The 19,982-nt window shown below is 44.7% G+C and overlaps 1 protein-coding gene across 1 annotated transcript in view; it reads right to left on the bottom strand.

The window, feature by feature from the left end:
* Window positions 1–19,982, bottom strand: part of RASA1 (RAS p21 protein activator 1) — a 3,076,403-nt gene that overhangs the window by 1,020,085 nt on the left and 2,036,336 nt on the right. The window lies entirely within an intron of this gene.

Raw genomic sequence — 19,982 nt, 5'->3', positions numbered from 1 at the left:
ATGGAGCAGAAGTATATGTAGTACAGTCCGGGAAAAAGGGCAAGAGAAATGCCCAGGGAAACAAACAATCTGATCAACGGTCAGAGGACTTTGAAGGGCGAAAGAAAAGGGGTGAATGTTTTAAATGCGGTAAGAAAGGACACTTGGCAAGGAATTGCAAGAAAAACAAGAAGACAACCACAGAAGATAAGGAGGGTGAGGACTGACTATATGATAGTCAGAAATCACTAGAAGGGGACAGCAGAAAAAGGACAAATGAGTATGTGATAGAGGGAGTAGAGAATGTGACAAGAAATAGAGGAAGTGCAAAAAGTCATAGATAGTAAAGAAATGAAATATTGGATTTGGCTTTATTGAGCTTAGAGCTCTATTTAGCAGACACAAAACCAGAAGTTACACTCCTGGTAGAAGGGAGGGAAGTCAGATTCTTGTGCGACTCAGGGGCATCACGGACCCTGGTACATCCCTCCAAACTGCCAGAGAATTCTGAGTCACCTGATTACATATTAGTAAAAGCAGCTAATGGACAGCTGTATCAGGAGCCCCTCTCCCATAATATTGTGATAACTGATCCTGTTTCAGGATTGATCCAGAAAAGCAAAATTGTTGTATCTGCAAAATGCTCAGTAAACCTCTTGGGCAGAGACCTAATGCAGTTATTTGGTATAGCAGCAGTTCCGACTATGCAGGGTATGGAAGCACAGCGACAAATTGATACCTTTGCAGTGCAATTGGAGGGTAAAATGTTTTATTGGTACAGCCAGGACTTTGTTATGACTGGTCCAGGGGCGGTGACCAAAGAGTTCATAAACGTAGCCGTCAGCAAGTTCCCCTCCCTTGACATTGATAAACAGCATTTGTTGCACTGTACTCTGTATTATTGTAATACACCAGGACCTGATAAGGAATATGAGCAAAAATTGTTTAAAAATCGTGCAAACAGATTGGTATTATGTAATCTGTACTGAGACACAGAAGGGAACAGTGTAGTCAGCTGTTCGTTGCCCCAGGAGTACTTTGCACTTTATAAATCTAATCGATTACCACATGTTAGCTTAACTAAGGACAAGAATGTAAAATGGGTAGACTTAGGGAAAAAAAAGTGACGAAATGGGAAAAACAGGCAGAGTTAGAACTGTCAGAACAGGGAATACAAATGCAGAAGCTGAATTGAATAACTCAGACCCACCCAGCTGTACACCTGCAGTCTAGCAAGGACAGCTGATTAGCACTCCTATTGAAGGAGGAAAAAATGCCTTACAGAATATACCAGAGAATCTCTGGTCAACAGGAAAATCAAATGTAGGACTTATTCGTACAGCAGGACCAGTTACTATTACGCCAAAGTCAGCATTTAGACCACAAAAGAGACAGTATCCCTTAAGAAAAGATGCAGAGGTAGAAATCAAACCTATTACAGCAGCTTTACTCAAGGAAGGGGTGCTGGTAGAATCTCCTGATTCACCATGTAACACACCCTTATTTCCCGTTAAAAAAGCGAATGGAGAGTGGCGTATGGTCCAAGATTTACAAGCTGTAAATGACACAGTAATACCAAGGGCACCTACGGTGCCAGACCCACACACCCTGTTGAATGATTTAAAACCTCAACAGAAATATTTTTCTGTGGTAAATATCAGCAATGCGTTCTTTTCGATACCGATACACCCTGACAGCCAGCATTGGTTTGCATTCACATTTCAGGGGAAAAGGTATACATATACGTGACTACCACAGGGGTATTGTGAAAGTCCAACAATTTTCTCATAAGAAATGGCAAGCAACTTGGCGGTATTTACCCCACCAAGAGGTAGTCAGATTTTGCTTTATGTTGACGATATCCTGCTGGCGTCCCCCACCCAGCAAGATTGTAAAGAAGATACCATAGCGCTATTACAATTTTTAGCCACTGAAGGACATAAAGTAAACAAAAATAAACTGCAGCTTTGGAAAAAACAAGTTAAATACCTAGGATATGTAATATCCAAGGAAGGTAGAACATTAGATGAGGACAGAAAAATAGCGATTTTGCAAGCACCAAAACCCACTACCAAAAAGGAAATGATGTCCTTACTGGGTACGACAAATTTTTGTCGGAGTTGGATTCCAAACTATGCCTTGGAATCTGCACCGTTGACTAACCTGATTTATAAAAAGCCTATGGCAGCACAGGATTTGTTACAATGGACACCAGAAGCAAAATCTGCTTTCTGCAAACTAAAACAGTTAATAGCGTCCTCATTAGTTTTGGGATTACCAAACTATCATAAACATTTTTTCCAAACTGTAGATTGTAAGCAAGGTTACATGACATCAGTGTTAACACAGCAGCATGGGGACAAGCAACGCCCTATTGCTTATTATTCATCAAAACTGGACCCAGTGGCATGGTCTTTACCTCACTGTGTACAAGCAGTAGTTGCAGCTGCAATGGCAGTACAGGCTTTGACCTCAGTAGTGTTGTTCCACTCTCTCACATTGAGAGTGCCTCATGCAGTCACGATTATTTTACTACAAGAAAAGGTAGCATATCTTTCCCCTGCTAGGCATCTTTCCTGTATGACTATATTGTTGAGCCAACCTCATATGACAATTGAACGATGTACGACTTTGAACCCTTCTACCTTGCTTCCAACCCCTGCAGATGGCACACCACACAGCTGCCTGCAGGTGATTGAGCAAAAGACACTGCCTAGAAAAGATCTTACGGATATTCCCTTGGATGATGCCGAGGTGACATACTACGTGGATGGCTCATACAAAAGGGGTCCTGCAGGACAGAACCTAGTAGGATATGCAGTAGTTTCTGACACAGACATTATAGAAGCAAAATCTTTGCCACATAGTTTATCTGCACAGGCAGCAAAATTGATTGCCTTGACACAGGCATGCACCTTAGCAAAGGATAATGTGTGAACATTTTTACTGACAGCCAGTATGCTTTTCCTACTGTACATGTTTTTGCGCAACAGTGGAAAAATTGGGGAATAATAACATCTACTTTCAAACCAATCAATCATGCACAGTTTATTTTAGATCTTTTAAAATCTATTCAGTTACCTCAGAAAGTAGCTATTTGTAAATGCACAGCTCATACCAAGCAACAGGACAGGATTTCAATAGGTAATGCGAGAGCTGATACAGCTGCAAAGCAGGCAGCTTCAGAAGTATTTCTTTTGAATGAGGAACTACAACCCTCTGAGATTTTAGACTTAAAAATGTTAAAAACAATGCAAACACTTACTACGCAAACTGAAAAACAAAGATGGGTAAAATGAGGAGCAATTCTCGAAAAGGGGCTGTACATCTCTAAAGAAGGAAAACCGATATTGCCGTCTAATTTGTTTAGATATGCAGCTTTGTTGAGCCATGGGCAGTGCCATGTCTCAACAGGGGGGATGGTACAGCTGGTGAACCAAGTGTTCACGACGTACGGATTTACAAACTACTCTAAAAAATTTTGTTTGTTATGCCACATCTGTAATAAACATCATGCACAAGGGACATTAAAACCCAAGCAAGGGAGTTTCCCTACACCACCATATCCGTTTCATACTATTTGTATGGATTTCATAGAGTTGAATAAATGTGAAAATAAGTATTGTCTTGTCATTGTAGATATGTTTTCCAGATGGGTGGAAGCCGTTCCGACTAAAAATCCAGACGCTATGACTGTGGCAGTGCTTGTTAAAGAAATCATCCCTAGATTCGGCATTCCGGAAAGGATCTACAGTGACAACGGCACACACTTCGTGAATCAGACCATACAGCAGTTAAGTAAACATTTTTGCATTTCTCTAAAAAATCATTGTGCGTATCACCCGCAATCAGCAGGGCTAGTAGAGAGGCATAATGGGATTTTAAAGAGTAAGCTAAGAAAATTAATGACAGAAACGCAGAGAAACTGGGTGTACTGTCTGCCCCTGGCACTGTTGAGCATGAGAACTGTTCCGAATGAAAAAGGATAGACTCCTTTTGAAAAGCTCTTTGGAAGGGCTTACTATATACCTCAGTGGAAATCTCTCATGCCCGCAGACCAGGAAGCTGATAGTACATTAGCAGAGTATATGCGTAATTTGTTAAATTCTAAACATTTGTTGCAGTTAAATTCTGTTTCAGATAAAGAACAAACCAGACCGTCAGAAGTGGCAGTGCCCCCTGGAGCGTGGATCTGGCTGAAGATAGTTAAGAAGAAAAATTGGGAGTCTCCGAAGTGGGAAGGTCCATACCAAGTGCTTTTGTCAACACCCACTGCAGTCAAAATTGAGGAACGTGCCTCTTGGCTCCACCTGATGCACTGTAAATTAGTTAAAAACTTTGAACTGGACAAAAATCTTGTTACATACGAAGAGCAAAAATGATAGAGTCCAAAAGAAACAGGAATGCAGAACAACCCTTTCCTCAGAAGTATTGCATAATCATCCCGTTAACTGTATTAGTGACAATAATCTTTTTGTTGTGGCCTTTTCTTTTCCCAGCCACACAGACTGAACTGAGTAAATGTGAAGCGTTACTCAAACTGGCATCCAAACTTTAACACTTACCAGGCAATTAAATATGTGTATGCTGAGACTTTCAATGTTTCGAATAGCTGGATTTGCACAGCTTTGCTGACAGCATACGGGGTGTTATTAATGACTACAGTCCCCCTAGGGGTCAATGAGACCTGGGAGAACTTGATTTATGATACCTCAACCACTACAGCACAAGATAAAATAGCACTGCACTTGTCTGTTCCACAAAAGGGAACTGTGTGTTTTTATAAAAATGATACTATTCAGGTGGGTTGGAGCAATTGCAATGTGACTGTTCCTTATAGATGTTACACTAAAGGTAACAAAGTAGATCTTTATTGTAATACAAACTATGATTCATTTCTTGGATTGATGCACAAAACACTTGAAGTAAAACATAATTCTGTTCTTTATAACCAGCTGTCTATAATTGATAGAAAAATGTTTCATGCAGGGCGAGTGTACATTCATAGCAAGGTTACTACTAAAGGAGAGGATTGTTATTTTGTATGTGGCAGAAAGGCATACAAATGGTTACCTGAGAATTGGTCTGGCAGTTGTTTTTTGGGTTACCTGGTTCCGGCCATACGACACACTGCAGTTTTGCCTCATGGGAAAATTTGAAATGTCCAAGAAGTCGTCAAGAAACCTGTAAATCCAGTGGGACAAATCGATGCACGTTGAAAAGACCATCACTCTCTAGGCAAAGGATCGACACACATGGACTTGAGTGATAGCGTTATATCGTGGGCAGGCATATTACCAGCATATGGAGCAGTGAAATCGATCTGGGAGCTGAGAAAACTGTCAAAACTTCTCGAAGTAATGAGCAACGCAACTTTTTCTGCTCTCGAATTGGTGACTGATGAACTGAATGCTATGAAAACTGTAGTGCTCCAAAACCGCATGGCTCTCGACTTCACCCTAGCCGCGAGAGGTGGTACATGCGCTTTAATCCAAGAAAAATGCTGTTCGTATATTCCTGACCATAAACACGAGATAGACAATCATCTTGAGGTAATTCAGCAAGTGTCGGCTATGACCAAACCAGGCCCAAACCCACTGACGGACTTTTTCCAGAAATGGTTTTGGGGGGGGGGGGTACCATCCTAATGAACATCCTGATTGCCATTTGTGTAGGTATGCTCCTACTGGGAGTATGTGTTTGTTGTGGTATCCCCCGCATGAAAAGACTGATTAAAGACCTTATAGACATGTCAGTTTCTGAAACCTTATATCAAAGTACTGAGTTTGAAGAACTGTTAAAAGACTAAAAAGCTTTCATAAGCCTAAACTGAATGACTCTCTTAACTGCAAATCCTGAGTGGAAGAGATTAGGCGAAGAAAACAAACTGTTTATGCTTATTTTAAAAGTAGAATAAAAGTATTAATAGAGGGAAATGTTAGAAAAATATGTATTAATGTGTGTATTAGCAACATGCTTAGTGCATTTAGAAGCTTGAAAAGAGTTAACACATTTATTCTATTTCATACTGCATAAATCTGTACAAACTGCAGTTGCTTTCTGACCTTGTACTGTTAGCTAAAATCTTGCTTGTGCCTTGGAAATTTACTGAGAAGCAGGTGATTTCTACTTGCATTAGGAAAATAATGAATAGAACAATACTACTTGTATGAAACTTAGACAAGAAGTTCCACTGTGCCATGAGAAAATACACAGCTGCAGAAGTTACAGATAATTAGTACAAAGCCTGCTTGAAAATATGAACTGCAATCAGCACTTGCTTGTATCTGTATTAGAAAAGTACCTTGAAAAGTAACACTGCACAACAGACGCTTGTAAACGGATTAATAGTCACCAAGGCCAGGTTGTTTTTCTGAAAAGTTTCTCATAAATCTAGTCATGTCAGCAGAAAATCTGAAGTAACATCTGCTATAGAACAATGCTAAAAGTTGTGCTTGATTACGTCAGCTTAGAAGGCCATGTCTTGTAAAATAGTATAAGAATGAACATGCTTCCTGTTAGTAGTTAGACAAATCCTTGTATTTGCATGTTTTTGTCTCCTTGCTGCAAGTAAATTAAAGTGCCTTAACTGAACCTTACGTGTATTGGTCTTTGAAGTTTTTTCCTTTGACACTGATACATCTGGCAGAAGTAATGGCGACCAAAAACAAGGTTTTCCATGACAAATACTTGAGGTCGCAAGAAGAAGCTGGTTCGAAGGGTGGCATTGTCAGAGCTTATAGAACTAATGATAGATCCCACGAATGAACATGTTCTCTAAAAGGTGGCTTCAGATGATTCACACCTTTTATGAAGGTCTTGCACAATTTGTGAGACATAAGTGAGGAATCTTGGACACCCTCATGGAAATTAGAAATTGCAGCCAAATGAACTCTAATGGTAGAGGCCAATAGACCTGATTGGAAAAGGTCGGCCAGACAGTCTAGTATTATCGACACTGGTGCTGAGAAGGGATCTACTTGTTTATCTTTCAGCCAACAGGTAAATCTTTTCCACTTGCTTAGATAAATAATTCTAGTGGAAGACTTATGAGATGCAATGAGAATGTCACGTACTGGTAAGAAAAGATCATTCTGCCTGGCAATCAAGGGAATTGGAGTAGCCAAGCTGTGAGCTTCAGGCTGTTCAAGATGGGCTGAATCAGGTTCTGTGGATGTGAGATCAACTCCGGGGTTGGATGGAGAATCCATGGTCAATCTAGTAGGTGAGGCCAAAGGAAGGGGAACCAAATCTGATGAGGCCAATATGGTGCTATAAGGATCACCTTGCTCTTCAACCAATGGGCTTTCTTCAGAAACTGGGGAATGAGGGGAAAAGGTGGGAATGCATAAAGACAACCTGAGGGCCAATCGTGGACTAGAGCCCCCCTGGGTGACTGTCCCGGAGGGGGAATGGGGGGAAGTAGTTGCTGCATTTGTAGTTGGTCAGGGATGCAAAGAGGTCGCAGCAAGGACAGCCCCAGCGGTGGAAGATCTCCGCCGCTATCAAGGTATTCAGGGACCACCCATGAGGTTGTAGAATGCACCTGCTGAGTCTGTCTGCTATCACGTTGAAACTACCGGGGAATGTGCATCGCTAGAAGAAAACGGTTGGTAGCCATCACCTATTGCCATATCCTCATGGCCTCTTGACAAAGGAAGTAAGATTTGGTTCCACCTTGTTTGCTGATGTACCAGACCACCGCCATGTTGTCTGATTGAATCGCAATCGTCCCAGACGGCAGCAGGGGATGGAATGCTTGCAACACCAGAAGCACCGCCCTCAGCTCTAGAACATTTATATGCAGATGGGCCCTCCAGTTCGGACCAAGTGCCTTGGACTGTGTGTCCCTGACATAGCCCCCCTCCCACATCCCATCAGGGAGGCGTCCATGGTCACTGTGACCTTGGGTTGCTGGGGGGAGACCATTGTGACAGATGTGTCATCCACCAATTTAAATCCTGTTTGCACCTGTGGGTTACTCAAATCTTGGCTGAAAGAGGATGCTGGAAAGGATACCATTAGGTGAGCAGTAGCCATTGTAGAAGCCTCATATGAAACCTGGCCAGGGGGACAATGGTGATGGAGGCTGCCATGGAACCCAACAGCTGTAGAACAGAGTGAGCAGTGGAGTTCTCCCTTGAAAGGATTGGAATCAGTTATTGCTTTATCCTTAAAATTCTGTGCTCTGAATGGCAGCTCTGCAGTTCTTTGTATCCAAGATAACCCCTATGAATTTCTGTCGACTGAGATGGGGTGAGAGACTGGAGTTTTACCAGTTTATGGTTATGCCTAGCCTTTGTGCAGCGAGGAGAGAGTATGCCAGGGCTTCTTCCAGTAGATGTCTGGTGGGGGCGGAAATGAGCCAGTCGTCTAGGCATGGAAACACCTGGAATCCTTGAAGCAAGTGAACTGTGATGACTGCCATGCACTTTGTGAACACTCTGGAGGCTGTAGAGAGTCCGAAGGGCAGTACTCTCAACTGGTAGTGACTGGCTCCCACATGGAAGTGCAGAAATCTTCTTGATGACCTGTCCACTTTTATGTGGTCGTACGCATCTTGAAGATCTATCGAGCACATCCAATCGTCTTTTTCCAAAAGAGGGAGGATAGACTGTATTGTGACCATCTGGAATTATTGTATTCTCACAAACTTGTTCAATACACTGAGATCCAAAATTGGTCTCCAGTCCCCGGTTTTCTCTGGCACCAAAAATAGTCTTGAGTAGAATCCGGATCCTATCTGGTCTGGAGGGACTATTTGGATGACTCTTTGGATGACTCTCTTTCTTAGATGCTTTTCTATCTCTAGTGCTGCTTCTTCCCTTTGACTGGGTGGAACGTCGGGAAGGTTTTTTGAAGGAACAGGACAAATACCGAAGGGGATATGATAACCTCTGGTTATAATCCTTTGTACCCAGGAATCAATGGTGATGATTAGCCAGGCAGAAAGGTACAAGGAGAAACGACCCCCAACCATCTCCAGAGGAAAGGATTTGGGCCGCTCTTCAGGAGTGCTGGTAGGATTGGCCAGGGAAAGAGTCTCTGGAACCCTGGTTACGCAGACCCCCTCTGCCCCGAAAGGAGTGTCTTCCCTGTGAGTTTCCCTCTCTGCCTCTAGGGGAGTACTCGGCCTGTGTGTCATGGAAAGGACCCTGAGATTTCTTGAACCATATCTTCCCACTCTTTTGGTTTCGGGAGAAAGCACGTTGAGGGGAAGAATAACGGACACCTACGGAAGAAAAGGTCTTACTGTCCTGTTCACATCTGGCTAGTGTGCTTTTAACTCTGGGTGCAAACAACAAATAGGCCTCAATGGGAGCATTAAGAAAGGAAGCCTTAAAGGGTTTTGCGAAATTGCACAAGGGCATCCAGGCATGTCGTCTCAAGACCACAGCTCAACCCGCCACTCTAGCAGCTCCTTCTGATGCGTGAGATATAGTCACATAGAGGAGTTAGATACTGACTCAATGGTGGCCAGCTGAGAGGCCACTTTGTCACGGACCTCATCAGACACAGCACCAGCCAAGGTTTCAAAGAGCTCGGAATTCAGATCCCTTTGAAGCCTGGTAAAGTGTGCTATATAATTCCTTGACCTGTTAGTAAAGGTCGCTGATGCAAAGGTGCGCTTCCCTATCCTGTCCAGGGCCTGGGACTCTCTGTTAGGCGGATGGACAGTCTGGCTTTCTTCTTCCGCCAGATCCTTTTTTGTTGCGGCCGCAACCACAACAGCATCTACAGGAAGACCTTTTGACCAATGGGGATCCGTAGCAGGAGGGGACAAAATCTTATCTGGCCTCCGGGGAATAGCCTCAACGGTGTCAGGACCCTTCCACGCATGCTGCACGATGCACTGGACAAGTTCATCAGAAGGTGGAGTAACACAGGAGGTAGGGGGCCGGGTGCAAAAAGCCTGCAGGAACACAGACTCATCAGAGGTTGGATTAGAGGGCTGCCAGTCACCTCTCTGTTTAAGGATTTCGAGGATATCACTGAAGGATACCTCAGAGGGTGACCGAGGGGATCCTTCCCCCTCATCAAAGTCTGTACCTTCAGTGAGGGACTCCTCTATGGAGTCCATGTGCTTCCTCTTACATTAACTTTTCCGGTGGACTTCCTCAGAGGGAGAAGCTGGGGAAGACAGCGGAAAAGGAGTTTCCTGTGGAAATATGTCCTGAGGCCCTTGCACCCGGTGTCCGCTAGGTGCGACTTGTGAAACCAGTGTACCAGAGGAGGGCGGGGGGATAGACAGCCCAGTATCGCCAGCAGAAGCGAAAGCCTTCTCCATCAGTTGAAAGGCTAGTCCAACTGAAGAGGAGTGAGTGTCCAGGACAGGGGTCACCCCTCCCCTAAGTGGCTTAGCCTGCCGACTCGGAGTCCCCGGATGGCTGCGGAGCAGCAAATTACGCATGTCACAACTGTCATCCTGGGTTGTAGCAACTGTGGTTCCTTAGTGAGATCCATAAAGGGAACCGCAGAGGGGGAAGACTGTGCTATATCAATGTACTTCAAAGGCAATTAAGGAGGAGAGTAAGAAGGGGTCTTTGGAATTGGGTGATCACCTCCTAAGGAAGGATAGGTCCTGGGGGGTGGGATACCTCTGGCCAAAAGCACTTGATCCACAAGACACAACACATCGTGTTTGGAAAGGCTTCTACTGGACCTCACAGAGACTGAGGGAGAAACAGGCCTGCCCATAGAAGAGACAAGCTCGGTGCCCACCTCACTAGTCCGCCTCGAGAACAATGGTGCCGAGAGAGACTGGACTACAGGTGTCTGCACCGAGGAAGTCATTGGTGCCGAGGTCATGGTCTACACTGACACAAGGATCGGTGCAGAAGTGGTTGTCGGTACCGAAGCTGGAACTGACAAAATTGGAGCCAATATCTGAGGCATGAGTTCAGAGTAAGATGTCGGAGCCGAGGTGGTCAGGGTCTGTGCCGACTGAGCGGTCGGTGCTGATACAGTAGTCGTAATAGTCTGAACAGAGGAGCCCCTTGGTGCCGATATAGTGAAGGCTACAGGACAAGATGGAGCCGAAGGCCTTGGTGCCGAACGTCTAGGCACCGAAAGCACTGGGGCTGACTGAGTGAGCTGCGGAGTGGAAACTTTAGCCTTTTTAGGTTTTGCTTGGCGGGAGTCCCCAGCCGGGGACGAAGGCAAAGACTTGGCCTTAGTAGGAACATCCAAAATTTTCTTACGGGCTCTAGGAGGGGTTAGGCCTCCGACCCAGAAATAGCCTCTGAAAAGGGAGATTTAAGAAGTCCCTTCAGTAACAACTTATTTTTCCTTTCTAACAAGGTTCTGTTAAAAAAAATTTTCACAGATAGTACAGGGCGGGTCAACAGATAACTGGGATGCACCCAAACAATAAACGCACAAAGAATGTGCATCAGATGTAGGTAATTTTTGTCCACAATCAGAACACCTTTTAAAACCTGGACTACCTTTCTCATCTGCCATAATAGAAAAAAGGGATAGTAGAAAGTACCAGCAATGGTACAAAAAGAATACCCGAAGTTACGAAGAAAGGAAGATTACCAACGATGGTAGGGGAGAAATACCTTGCGGTAAAAGGTGTAGAGAGAAGAAAAGAAAACCTAAGAAAATATGGTCGCTAAATGTGACAGGGTAAGAGACAACAAAATAGAAACTTTTCTGACAGAAAAAGTTATATAAATGACTATACTGACAACAAATAACTATACTTTGCTCAAGAGAAGCAACTTGACACGACCGAATGGCAATGCGGCAAACGAAATCTGAGGTAACGGGGAGAGGGGGATTATGGGCAAGAGTTTAGCTCGAGGGTTTGTAGCTGACACGAGCTTGGAAAATGGCTGGCTCGGTTCCGAGGTCGGAACTGATACCCATGCGTAAGGAATGAACGAGGATTAACAATATCAGATCTAAAATTACGAGGAAGAATGTCTGAACTATCCTTGTGTTGTCTGGTCACTCAGAACAGTGTATATAGTTTTTAATTTTGTGTTCTACAGACTACTAATTTGACAATTCATAGAGGTGATATTGTGAATTTGACTGAATATCACGAATATAAATGGATTGTACATCTTAATACCCCGAATGCTCCAAGCTTAAATGAAACATGTTCTTTAAAACCTGTTTTAAGGTTACGTGGTTTACATCATTGATTGGATGATCAACTGAATAACTGATTGAATTATCAATTAATTGCATATTATTTAAATGTTTTGTGGTTGGCATGTTTTGTTATACCTGATGAAGTACTTTTAAAAGTGAAATAGAAGTTATGTTCTTATCATAACGTTCCATGTTAGTTGTCTTCTTCTCGCCTTCTTCTTGCTGGATGGGTTCGGAGCCGACCTCGGCTCCGACTCGGCCACTCATAAAGCTCGAGAGTTGGTTCCACCGGCTCGAGGCTCCCCTTATATCCCACAATGCTAGGCGAAGAGTTACCTCAGATCTCGTTTGTAAGCTAACCCCAGCTTATAATAGTAACAGAATAACTCTAACAGAGTCCACCTCTAACAACAGGAAGAAAGAAGGGTGACCTACATCCTGATCCAGGAAATATGCACAACAGCATATGCCTAAGAAAGAGGTGGTAGAAAGAGAGGTCACAATCACAACTCCTCTAGGTCTGTCCAGGCCAGGGGGAAGGAGGGTGGGACACAAGAAGAAGGCGAGAAGAAGACAACTAACATGGAACGTTATGGTAAGAACATAACTTCTATATGTTAAGTTGTCTATCTCGCCTTCATTCTTGCTGGATGGGACCGTCCCTAGCACCTTGTCCCGGGTGGCCTAACGGAACAGACTCCTGAGAACAGTGGAACCAAAGTTAGCTCTATGCCTAGAAGCTAAGTCCAACTTATAATGAGAAATGAAAGTGTGAGGAGTAGCCCAAGTAGCCGCTGCACAAATGGTGTCAATAGGCAGTCTGTCTTGGAAGGCTAAAGAAGTAGCCAAAGCTCTGGTGGAATGGGCCTTAGGTTTATTAGGCAGTTTTGGTGTCTAATTTCATATACAAGGGAAATCAAAGATGTTAGCCATCTGGATAATGATACCTTTGAAACTGAAAGTCCCTTTCTGCTTTCCGCATAGGAGACAAACAGCTGATCAGATTTTCTGAATTGTTTTGTTCTATCCAAGTAGTACCTCAATTGACGATGAACATCCAGGCAGTGTAATTTTTGTTCAGACCTATTGGAATATTCTGGAAAAAGACAGGGAGGTCAATGCTTTGATTTAGATTTGACGCCGAGACCACCTTAGGCAAAAGGACGGGTTAGTTCGTAAGGATACTCTGTCCTTATGAAACAATAGATAAGGAGGTCGACAGCTGAGTGCTTGAAGCTCTGAAACTCTTCTAGCTGAAGTAATAGCTACCAGAAAGAGAGTCTTCCATGATAGCAATTTTAAAGAACAGGATGCTGCAGGTTCGAAAGGGGGTAGAATCAAAGAAGTAAGAACTAAATTTAGGTCCCAAGGAGAAGGAGGATTTCTTATAGGAGGTCTGAGAAGAAAAACTCCTTTCAAAAATGCTTTGCAAAGCTTGTGGGACATTAAGGCAGATTCAGAAATACCCACATGAAAGTTAGAAATAGCTGCCAATTGAACTTTAAGAGTAGAGGGAGATGAACCTGCATGGAAGAGTTCAGCTAGAAAATCAAGGACTATTTGGATGGAAGCAGTGAAAGGATCTATGTCCCTTCCTTGAGCCCAATATGTGAAGCGTTTCCACTTACTCAAATAAATCTTCCGAGTGGAAGATTTATGGGAAGCTATCAAAATATCTCGAACGGAGTGAGATAATTGAGGAGCCTGGCTAAGGTTGGAACTGGAGGAACCAAGCAGTGAGGTTCAGAGAGGGAGGGAGCGATGTAACTGACCCGATTGATGGATCAAAAGATCTGGAACTAGGTCCAGATGCCACGGTCGCTCAATAGAAATTGATGTAGAAAGGGGAACCACACCTGTCGAGGCCAGTACGGAGCAATGAGGATCAATGAGGCCTTCTGAGCGATAGCTTTCTGTATCACTTGAGAGATTAGTGGGAAGGAGGAAATGCATACAGAAGTCCCCGGGCCAAACTTGGACTAGAGCGTCTCTGCTGGGTTGGCCTGGTAAAGGGAATAGAGTGAAATATTCTCTGCACTTGCTGTTTTGGGGAGTAGCAAAAGATCGCAGCAAGGCTGACCCCACTTGAGGAAAATTTCTCTCACAACAGAGTCTTTCAGAGACCACTCGTGAGGCATGAGGATAGCTCTGCTCAACTTGTCCAATTTGATTGGACTTCCGGGATGTGCGTTGCTATCAGAAACCGCTGAGAAGAAATCGCCCATTGCCACAATCTGAGTGCTTCTCGACACAGGGGTATGACCTGGTTCCGCCTTGTTTGTTGATGTACCACACTACAGACATATTGTCTGTCTGGATTGCAATCGCTCCCAAGGGAAGAGAGTCTTGAAGGGCTTGCAACGCTAAAAGCACTGCTCTCATCTCCAGAACATTTATGTGCAAGTGGCATTCGTTTGGTTGCCATGTGCCCTGGACCGTCCTGCCCTGATAATGCCCCCCCCACCCGATCAGGGAGGCATCCGTTGTCAGAGTAGCAACCGGAGGGTGGAACAAAGGGTCTTCCCAACAAGAGCTGAGGGGAAGACATCCACCACATGAGATGATTTTTGCACGCCTGCGTGATCATAATGGTGTGAGACATTGGAAGTTGCTGGTATGACCATTGTGTAAAGAGCATCCATTGAAGGATCCGCATGTGGAATCTGGCTAATGGAAGCAGAGGTATGGCCGCCATAATTCCCAACACTTTCAGAACTAACCTGGCTTTGATTCTGTTGTTGTTGAAAAGGAGTGAGACCAGTTTGTGAATGTCTGTTATTCTCTGATGTGTTAGTCTCGCAGACATGTCTACTGTGTCTAGATTTGCGCCTATGAAAGTAATAGCACGACAAGGTGACAAAACAGACTTTTCGCAATTTATTGAAATGCCTAGCTTTTGACAAATGCGAAAAGTGTAATCCCTGGCCATCAGAAGGAGATGCTTGGTGGGAGCTGTGAGGAGCCAGTCGTCCAAATATGGAAACACCTGGAATCCTTGTCGTCTCAGGTGAGAAGCTACCACTGCCATGGATTTGGTAAACACCCGGGGGGCAGTGGTGAGACCAAAGGGCAGGGCCCTGAACTGAAAATGACTGGTTCCCAGCCTGAAGCGGAGGAATCTTCTGGAGCGTCTGTTCATTTTTATGTGATAGTACGCATCCTGAAGGTCTATAGAGCACATCCAGTTTCCTTTTCCCAATAGGGGAAGGATGGACTGCAGCGTGACCATCCGAAATCTTGTTTTCTTGACTGATCTGTTCAAGACACTGAGATCCAAAATTGGTCTCCAGTCCCCTGTTTTCTTTGGAACTAAAAAGAACCTTGAGTAGATTCCGGATCCTTGCTGGTCTGCTGGAACTGGCTGAATTGCTCTTTTTGCAAGCAGTTTTGAAATCTCCAAAACCGCTAGATCCCTTTGAGCGGGTGGAACATCTGGAAGGGATTTTTTTGATTGATTTGGAATGCGAAGAAAGGGGATAGAATAGCCTTCAGAAATGATGGACTGTACCCATTTGTCTTGAGTCAGGGATAGCCAGGCTTCTGGGTACAGTGACAATCTTCCCGACTGCCTCGAAGGTGGGCAGGCGGGCAACACCTCAGGGATGCTGAAAGGGCTTGTCAGAGAAGGTTTCGCGATTGCCCTGGTTGTGCGGACCCCCCCTGCCCCTAGGGCGGCGTCTACCATTGTTATTCCCGCCTCTGCCTCTGGCGGGAAACGACTCTGTCGCCAGGCTAAGTCCCTTGAGATTGTTTACGGAACCACATCTTTCCACCTTTCTGGCCTTTGGGGTAAGGCCTAGAAGGAGTAGAAAAACGGACTCCGACGGCAGAAAGGCTCTTGCCATCAGTTTCGCACCTAGTCAAGGTTTCTTTCACTTGAGGACCAAAGAGAGATGATCCATCAAACGGGGAGTTAGTGAAAGACGTCTTGAAGGGGTCGCCAAAATTGCATAGCCGCATCCAGGCATGCCTACGTAAGGCCACACCTGTCCCTGCCGCTCTACTCGCTCCATCAGCCGCGTAAGAAAGAAGGCGCATGGAGGAGTTGGTTATGGAGTTAAGGGTAGCCAGCTGCGTGTTCATCTTATCTTGAAAACCCGCAGATGTAGGGTCCTTTAACATTTCACTCGCTTCCTTGATCAAGTCCCTTTGAAGACGAGTAAAATGGCATAGGTAGTTCAGCGAACGCATGGTAAATGTCGCTGACGAGAACATCCGCTTCCGTACCTGTCCATGGACCTAGATTCCTTGTTAGGTGGATGGACAGGTACTGAAGGATCAGCTAGCTCCTTCTTAGTGGCAGCAGCTACCACCATAGCATCCACAGAGACTCCTTTCGTCAAGAACTGTTTGTCTGCTGGTGCCGTAATGAACTTGGAGGGTCTCCTGGGAGTGGGGTCCACTGAATCAGGAGCCGTCCATGCCTTCTTAGCAACCACCTGCATGAGGGGGTCAAAGGGGGACACCCAGGAGGTGGAAGGGCGAGAGCCAAACGCCTCAAGATACACAGATTCATCCTCCGAAGGGTTGAGGGCTGGCCAATTTCCCCTCTGCTTCAGGATCTCTAGAATGTCTGCAAATGAGACATCTTCAGAAGGGGAACGGGGAACCCTCAGAATCATCTAAATCTGTGTCAGGCGTGATGGACTCAGGTGAGTCAATGTGTTTCCTCTTACACTTCCTCTTCCGTGGGGGCTCTTCTGCCAAATCAGGAGAGGCCTCGAGAGAGGATGAAATCCCACAGGGGTTCCTGAGGAGCTGGCTCTCTGCGGTCCGGGATGAGGGAGTGAGTCGACTTGACCTGAGGCACCGTAGAGGGAGGGGCGGACGGAGCCGACTGTGGAGTAGAGCCAGGCTCTAACACACTCCGCATGACCTCGAATGCACCCCTGTCAGGCAAAGCCAGAGGTCCCCGCTCCGAGAAGCTAAGAACCCCCCTCGGCACCGACAGTGATGGCTCCGAGGCCGATGTCGGAGCCGAACTCACCAGCGCCGAAGCACCGAGAGGGAGAGGGGGGTCGGACAAGGGTCCGATGCCACTCACCCCCTCGGAGCCGACGAGGGAAGTCCGGCGCCGAGATTCTTCCAAGGAAGAAATCGGAGCCGACGACGGAGCCGAAGACAATTGTATCGGCTCCGACGCTATCACAGTCTCGGTTCCGACGCGACCCGCCCGAGCTCAAGAGAGTCGAAGGAGGAATATATTGATGGACCGGGCAGGCATCGACTGATGAGTCGGGCTCTGAAGCATCTGGGCCAGTGCCTCGGACTTAAGAAGTCGACTCACTACCCTCTGAAGGTCATGATCCGACAGCCTCGATGACCTAGAGGAGTGAGATCTTTGGCTCCGTTCAGACAGCAGGGGAGATCCTGGAGCCGAATGAACGGAGCCAAGGGATGGTGACCTGGACCTCTTCCTAGTTGTCGGCTCCGAAGGTCTGGTCTGAGCCGACACGGGAATTTCTAATACCTCGGCTCCAGCCGGAGCCGAGGGAACCACAGAAACTGTGGACTGAGACTCATCGGCTCCAGCCGGAGCCGATGTAGACAGAGGCTTAGAAACCTTAGGTCTCGGCTCAGTTGTCGGAGCCGAAGACCTAGATGCCTTAGAGGGCTTCCCTGTAGATACAGAAAGGGAATCCTCTGGCTTGAGTAAGCCCCTTAAAATTAACTTATTTTTCTTTCCTGCAGGACCCTGGGGCTGAAGCCATGGCACACAGCACAGGAGTCCTGCAGGTGCAAAGGTCCCAGACAGTAGACACAAGAAGTGTGAGCGTCTGTCAGAGACATTTTCTGACAGCACGCATCACACTTCTTGAATCGAGACCTTTGCTTCTTTAGACATCTTAAAAGGTGTAATCACACACACAGTCACAAACACACTAATTACACCCTGTCTAGTTTAAATTATAATAAACCACTAACTAGGTTTTTAAAATAAGAAAAATAACACACACACTCCACTAGGGAAAGAAAAAAGGCCTGTAGGCCCAAGGGAAGAACTTAAAGTTCTTGAGGGAAAAAAACAGGAATTTTTAAGAAAGAGGATAAGAATTCCTCTAAACTAAGGGAAATAAGTAAAAATATTAAAATTAAAGGGGTTTTAATAGACTAACTTCACAAGAAAAGTCACTTACCAAGAACCGGTAGGAAACCAACACCTCGATAGCTGTAGCGGCAAACGAGATCTGAGGTAACTCTCGCCTAGCATTGTGGGATATAAGGGGAGTCTCGAGCCGGTGGAACCAACTCTCGAGCTTTTAGAGTGGCCGAGTCGGAGCCGAGGTCGGCTCCGAACCCATCCAGCAAGAATGAAGGCGAGATAGACAACTTAACATAGCTTGTTTTTTCTTTAAATATTTTATAGCTGTGTTATTGCCTGTTTTATTTTGCTTTGTTCAAATTATTTAACAGTTTAGAATGGCCCCTTTTTTACATATTATATTATATTACATTACATTATATTATATTATGGAGACTAAGAGTGGGATTTCTAAACACAAACAGAAGTTACAGTTGGCAGAAAATACCAACAGCAATTTAGAGGTATCAGGACTAAAGAGCTAAGCACTACACATATCAGTAGCAAACAATCCATGGACTGCACATACAACTTTATACAGACCTGCCAAAAATGTCCAAACAAACCAAAGAAAATGAGGTGTGCTCTTGACAAAGAAGAGCAAGTAAATTTTATAACACTTCAATATTTTCACTGAGTATAAGGGTCATTAACAAATTTATTGGAAAAAAAAGTAGATCTGACAATAACTTGGGGACTCACGTACATGTATTACATTATACAAGCTTAGCTGCAATGATGAAACATGTTGTAGCTACTGAACACTACTGATAACTACATGAGCTAAGTTTCCCGACTACTCTTCTCGCAACCTGAATTAAATGAGCATCTCAGGTATCAGAGGAGGAGGATGGGTGGAAAGATAAGCTGAAGATGCTATCCTATGGAAGGGTAACAGATTTATGCACTGTGACACTGACCCCTGGAGGTCAGGATGCAGTTGACTAAGGAATAGGGCAACCCTTCTACCACAGGCACAAGCATGCATGTGTTCATGCATCTATGGGCTTGATCACTGCAAAACAGTTTTTCCACTGGACAGTTTAGACAGAAAAAAGAAACATCCCTTTCATGTTTCTTGGATGTCTCTCAGCACTTTACCATCTCTCTAGTCAGATGGAAAAACCTAGTGACTTTGATCTTTAAGTGTCAGTACAACAATATTGGAAAGGTGGGTAAAAAGAGTGGGAGAAAACTGCTCTGGGTCACTTAACTAAGATGACTGAGTCACAAAACTGCCACTGAATAAAATAAATAAATATGTAATAGAATAATATAAATCTGTATTTCTATGAGTAGACTAACACAACTGTTGCCTACAGCAAAGATAAAAGTGGAATGGCCACTCACTTTTAGATGAAAAGTCATACGTACAGTTAAACAGGAAGACCAGTTACGCAAACAAAAGTACAGGAGAAACAATCAATGGACGCATACTGCCAAACATCATACGGTCCTCCCAAACTGTTGACTCGCTCATTGTTCCACATTCCACTTACCTGTACAGCTCTACCTGCAGCCAGACTACTGCAAACACATTTTGTGTTAACAAGTTCTATGCACAAATGACTAAAGCAGGTCACAAAGGCCCCGAGACTGACATGTTCTTCCATCTTGATTTCCACTCTGATTAGAAGTGAAATAGTATGACATCCATTGCAAACTTTAAACAACCTTTGCTGTGACAATACAAAATGGTAATCTCATTTAGGTTGTTTATAATACGCTACACTTAGAAAGTTATATGACTAACAAATTCTTTCTGCACAAGAACTGCAATTAAGACAGTAATATATTTACACTTTTATGAATCTTG

The sequence above is a fragment of the Protopterus annectens genome, chromosome 2.part2 (genome assembly GCF_019279795.1).
Source record: "Protopterus annectens isolate FY-2018-M chromosome 2.part2, PAN1.0, whole genome shotgun sequence".
In the NCBI taxonomy this organism is placed as follows: domain Eukaryota; kingdom Metazoa; phylum Chordata; order Ceratodontiformes; family Protopteridae; genus Protopterus; species Protopterus annectens.
This window is presented reverse-complemented; position numbering and strand designations above follow the sequence as displayed.